Raw genomic sequence first — 6,505 nt, 5'->3', positions numbered from 1 at the left:
AGTTTTGAGTGAGTTTCTTAATACTGAGTTCTAATCTGATTGCACTGTGGTCTGAGATACTGTTTCTTATTATTTCCATTCTTTTGCATTTGCTGAGGAGTGTTTTACTTCAAACTATGTGGTCAATTTTAGAATAAGTGTGATGAGGTGCTGAGAAGGATGTATAGTCTCTTGATTTCTGTTTTGTTGATCTGTCTCATATTGATAGTGCAGTGCTAAAGTCTCCCACTATTATTGTGTGAGAGCCTGTTTTTTTACAGGTCTCTAAGAACTTGCTTTATGAATCTGGGTGCTCTTGTATTGGGTACATATATATTTAGAATAGTTAGCTCTTCTTGTTGAATTGATCCCTTTACCATTATGTAATGCCCTAATTTGTCTCTTTTGATCTTTGTTGGTTTCAAGTCTATTTTAACCGAGACTAGGATTTCAACCCCTGCTTTTTTTTTCTCTCTCTCTCTTTCTCCCTTTGCTTGGTAAATTTTCATCCATCCCTTTATTTGGGCCTATGTGTGTCTTTGCACGTGAGATGGGTCTGGTGAATACTGCACACCAATGGGTCTTGTCTCTTTATCCAATTTGCCAGTCTGTGTCTTTTAATTGGGGAATTTAGCTCATTTACATTTAAGTTTTATATTGTTATGTGTGAATTTGATTCTGTCATTATGTTGCTAGCTGGTTATTTTGCCCATTAGTGATGCTCTTTCTTCATAGTGTCAATGGTCTTTACAATTTGGTATCCTTTTGCAGCGGCTGCTACTAGTTGTTCCTTTCCAGGTTTAGTGCTTCCTTCAGGATCTCCTTTAAGGCAGGCCTGGTAGTGACAAAATCTCTCAGCATTTGCTTGTCTGTAAAGGATTTTATTTTTCCTTTGCTTATGAAGCTTAGTTTCATTGGATATGAAATTCTGGGTTGAAAATTCTTTTCTTTAAGGATGTTGAATATTGGCCCCCACTCTCTTCTGACTTGTAGGGTTTCTGCAGAGAGAGCCACTGTTAGTCTGATGGGCTTCCCTTTGTGGTTAACCCAACCTTTCTCTCTAGCTGCCCTTAACATTTTTTTCTTCATTTCAATCTTGGTGAATCTATTATATGTCTTGGGGTTGCTCTTCTTGAGTAGTATCTTTGAATTGTTCTCTGTATTTCCTGAATTTGAATGTTGGCCTGTCTTGCTAGCATGAGGAAGTTCTCCTGGATAATATCCTGAAGAGTGTTTTCCAACCTGGTTCCATTCTCCCATCACTTTCAGGTACACCAATCACGTGTAGGTTTGGTCGTTTTCCATAGTCCCATATTTCTTGGAGGTTTTGTTTATTCCTCTTCATACTTTTTTTTGCTAATCTTGTCTTCATGATTTATTTAATTAAGTTGATCTTCACTCTTGATATCCTTTCTTCTACTTGATCAATTCATCTATTGATACCTGTGTATGCTTCACGAAGTTCTTGTGCTGTGTTTTTCAGCTCCATCAGGTCATTTATGTTCTTCTCTAAAGTGGTTGTTCTAGTTAGCAATTCCTCTAATTTTTTCAAGGTTCTTAGCTTCCTTGCATTGGTTAGAACATGCTCTTTTATCTCAGAGGAGTTTGTTATTACCCACCTTCTGAAGCCTGTTTCTGCCAATTCATCAACTCATTCTTTATCCAGTTTTGTTCCCTTGCTTACAAAGAGCTGTGATCCTTTGGAGTTGAAGAGGCATTCTGGTTTTTGAAATTTTCAGCCTTTTGCACTGGGTTTTCCCCATCTTCGTGGATTTATCTACCTTTCGACTCTGTTGTCAGTGACCTTCGCATGTGATTTCTGCGTGGACCTCCTTTTTGTTGATGTTGATGCTCTTTTTTGTTGTTGTTTGTTTGTTAGTTTTTCTTCAAAGAGTCAGGCCCTTCTGCTGCAGGTCCATTGGAGTTTTCTGGAAGTCCACTCCAGACCCTGTTTACCTGGGTATCACCAGCATAGACGGCAGAACAGGAAAAATTACTGTCTGTTCCTTTTTCTGGAAGCCTTGTCCCAGAGGTGCACCCGCCACATGCCATCCGGAGCTCTCCTGTATGAGGTATCTGTCAACCCCTGCTGGGAGGTGTCTCCCTGTCAAGAGGCACAGGAGTCAGGGACCCACTTGAGGAGGGAGTCTGTCCCTTAGCAAAGCTCAAGTGCTGTGCTGGGAGAACCACTGCTCTCTTCAGAGCCAACAAACAGGAACGTTTAAATCTGCTGAAGGCTGCACCCACAGCTGCCCCTTCCCCCAGGTGCTCTGTCCCAGAGAGATGGGGGTTTTATCTTTAAGCCTCTGACTGAGGCTGCTGCTTTTTTTCTAGAGATGCCCTGACCAGAGAGGAGGAATCTAGAGAGACAGTCTGGCTACAGAGGCTTTGCTGGCTGACTCTTGCACTAAAGGTAGGACCTCACTCCACAGGGAAAGGTCAGGTGATTTTAACAGTCCTGCTCGTAAAGTCCAGTTTCCTGTTATCATTATGCTCTCAGCTTTTCCATAGCAACTCTCAGCATATTTACAATGATCAACATCTTCCAAGCTCAACGTGGGGAAGGCTATTAACTCAAGTCCATGTACTGTTAGGTTAGTTACTTAACCTCTCTGGGCCTCAAATAGTGCTTTTCTTTTATATATATATATTTTTATAATTTTTTATTTTTATTTTTTTATTTTTTACTTTTTTTATTATACTTTAAGTTCTAGGGTACATGTGGATAACGTGCAGGTTTGTTACATATGTATACCTGTGCCATGTTGGTGTGCTGCACCCATCAACTCATCAGCACCCATCAACTCGTCCTTTACATCAGGTATAACTCCCAATGCAATCCCTCCCCACTCCCCAATCCCCATAATAGGCCCTGGTGTGTGATGTTCCCCTTCCCGAGTCCAAGTGATCTCATTGTTCAGTTCCCACCTATGAGTGAGACCATGCGGTGTTTGGTTTCCTGTTCTTGGGATAGTTTGCTGAGAATGATGGTTTCCAGCTGCATCCATGTCCCTACAAAGGACACAAACTCATCCTTTTTGATGGCTGCATAGTATTCCATGGTGTATATGTGCCACATTTTCTTAATCCAGTCTGTCACTGATGGACATTTGGGTTGATTTCAAGTCTTTGCTATTGTGAATAGTGCCACAATAAACATACGTGTGCATGTGTCTTAATAGCAGCATGATTTATAATCCTTTGGGTATATACCCAGTAATGGGATGGCTGGGTCATATGGTACTTCTAGTTCTAGATCCTTGAGGAATCGCCATACTGTTTTCCATAATGGTTGAACTAGTTTACAATCCCACCAACAGTGTAAAAGTGTTCCTATTTCTCCACATCCTCTCCAGCACCTGTTGTTTCCTGACTTTTTAATGATTGCCATTCTAACTGGTGTGAGATGGTATCTCATTGTGGTTTTGATATGCATTTCTCTGATGGCAAGTGATGATGAGAATTTTTTCATATGTCTCTTGGCTGCATAAATGTCTTCTTTTGAGAAGTGTCTGTTCATATCCCTTGCCCACTTTTTGATGGGTTTGTTTGTTTTTTTCTAGTAAATTTGTTCGAGTTCTTTGTAGGTTCTGGATATTAGCCTTTGGCAGATGAGTAGCTTGCAAAAATTTTCTCCCATTCTGTAGGTTGCCTGTTCACTCTGGTGGTAGTTTCTTTTGCTGTGCAGAAGCTCTTTAGTTTAATGAGATCCCATTTGTCAATTTTGGCTTTTGTTGCTGTTACTTTTGGTGTTTTAGGCATGAAATCCTTGCCCATGCCTATGTCCTGAATGCTATTACCTAGGTTTTCTTCTAGAGTTTTTATGGTATTAGGTCTAACATTTAAGTCTCTAATCCATATTGAATTAATTTTCATATAAGGAGTAAGGAAAGGATCCAGTTTCAGCTTTCTACTTATGGCTAGCCAGTTTTCCCAGTACCATTTATTAAAGAGGGAATCCTTTCCCCATTTCTGGTTTCTCTCAGGTTTGTCAAAGATCAGATGGCTGTAGATGTGTGGTATCCTTTCTGAGGACTCTGTTCTGTTCCATTGGTCTATATCTCTTTTGGTACCAGTACCATGCTGTTTTGGTTACTGTAGCCTTGTAGTATAGTCTGAAGTCAGGTAGCGTGATGCCTCCTGCTTTTTTCTTTTGACTTAGGATTGTCTTGGCAAAGAGACTCTTTTTTAGTTCCATATGAACTTTAAAGCAGTTTTTTCCAATTCTGTGAAGAAACTCATTGGTAGCTTGATGGGTATGGCACTGAATCTGTAAATTACCTTGGGCAGTATGGCCATTTTCACGATATTGATTCTTCCTATCCATGAGCATGGTATGTTCTTCCATTTGTTTGTGTCCTCTTTTATTTCACTGAGCAGTGGTTTGTAGTTCTCCTTGAAGAGGTCCTTTACATCCCTTGTAAGTTGGATTCCTAGGTGTTTCATTCTCTTTGAAGCAATTGTGAATGGAAGTTCATTCATGATTTGGCTCTCTGTTTGTGTGTTACTGGTGTATAAAAATGCTTGTGATTTTTGCACATTGATTTTGTATCCTGAGACTTTGCTGAAGTTGCTTATCAGCTTAAGGAGATTTTGGGCTGAGACAATGGGGTTTTCTAAATATACAATCATGTCATCTGCAAAGAGGGGCAATTTGACTTCTTCTTTTCCTAATTGAATACCCTTGATTTCTTTCTCTTGCCTGATTGCCCTAGCCAGAACTTTCAACACTATGTTGAATAGGAGTGGTGAGAGAGGGCATCCCTGTCTTGTGCCAGTTTTCAAAGGGAATTTTTCCAGTTTTTGCCCATTCAGTATGATATTGGCTGTGGGTTTGTCATAAATAGCTCTTATTATTTTGAGATACATTCCATCAATACCGAATTTATTGAGCATTTTTGGCATGAAGGGCTATTGAATTTTGTCAAAGGCCTTTTGTGCATCTATTGAGATAATCATGTGGTTCTTGTCTTTGGTTCTGTTAATATGCTGGATTACGTTTATTGACTTGCATATGTTCAACCAGCCTTGCATCCCAGGGATGAAGCCCACTTGATCATGGTGGATAAGCTTTTTGATGTGCTGCTGGATCTGGTTTGCCAGTATTTTATTGAGGATATTTGCATCGATGTTCATCAGGGATATTGGTCTAAAATTCTCTTTTTTTGTTGTATCTCTGCCAGGCTTTGGTATCAGGATGATGTTGGCCTCATAAAATGAGTTAGAGAGGATTCCCTCTTTCTATTGATTGGAATAGTTTCAGAAGGAATGGTACCAGCTCCTCCTTGTACCTCTGGTAGAATTCAGCTGTGAATCCATGTGGTCCTGGACTTTTTTCGGTTGGTAGGCTGTTAATTATTGCCTCAATTTCAGAGCCTGCTATTGGTCTATGCAGTTATTCAGCTTCTTCCTGGTTTAGTCTTGGGAGAGTGTACGTGTCCAGGAAATTATCCATTTCTTCTAGATTTTCTAGTTTATTTGCATAGAGGTGTTTATAGTATTCTCTGATAGTAGTTTGTATTTCTGTGGGGTCGGTGGTGATATCCCCTTTATCATTTTTTATTGCATCTATTTGATTCTTCTCTCTTTTCTTGTTTATTAGTCTTGCTAGTGGTCTGTCAATTTTGTTGATCTTTTCAAAAAACCAACTCCTGGATTCATTGATTTTTTGGAGAGTTTTTTGTGTCTCTATCTCCTTCAGTTCTGCTCTGATCTTAGTTATTTCTTGCCTTCTGCTAGCTAGCTTTCGAATGTGTTTGTTTTTGCTTCTCTAGTTCTTTTAATTGTGATGTTAGAGTGTCAATTTTAGATCTTTCCTGCTTTCTCTTGTGGGCATTTAGTGCTATAAATTTCCCTCTACACACTGCTTTAAATGTGTCCCAGAGATTCTGGTATGTTGTATCTTTGTTCTCATTGGTTTCAAAGAACATCTTTATTTCTGCCTTCATTTCGTTATGTACCCAGTAGTCATTCAGGAGCATGTTGTTCAGTTTCCATGTAGTTGAGCGGTTTGGATTGAGTTTCTTAGTCCTGAGTTCTAGTTTGATTGCACTGTGGTCTGAGAGGCAGTTTGTTATAATTTCTGTTCTTGTACATTTGCTGAGGAGTGCTTTACTTCCAATTATGTGGTCAATTTTGGAATAAGTGTGATGTGGTGCTGAGAAGAATGTATATTCTATTGCTTTGGGGTGGAGAGTTCTGTAGATGTCTATTAGGTCTGCCTGCTACAGAGATGAGCTCAATTCCTGGATATCCTTGTTAACTTTCTGTCTTGTTTATCTGTCTAATGTTGACAGTGGAGTGTTGAAGTCTCCCATTATTATTGTATGGGAGTCTAAGTCTCTTTGTAAGTCTCTAAGGACTTGCTTTATGAATCTGGGTGCTCCTGTATTGGGTGCATATATATTTAGGATAGTTAGCTCTTCGTGTTGAATTGATCCCTTTACCATTATGTAATGGCCTTCTTTGTCTCTTTTGATCTTTGATGGTTTAAAGTCTGTTTTATTAGAGACTAATATTGCAACCC

The sequence above is a fragment of the Macaca mulatta genome, chromosome X, assembly GCF_049350105.2.
Source record: "Macaca mulatta isolate MMU2019108-1 chromosome X, T2T-MMU8v2.0, whole genome shotgun sequence".
NCBI classification, from domain to species: domain Eukaryota; kingdom Metazoa; phylum Chordata; class Mammalia; order Primates; family Cercopithecidae; genus Macaca; species Macaca mulatta.
This window is presented reverse-complemented; position numbering follows the sequence as displayed.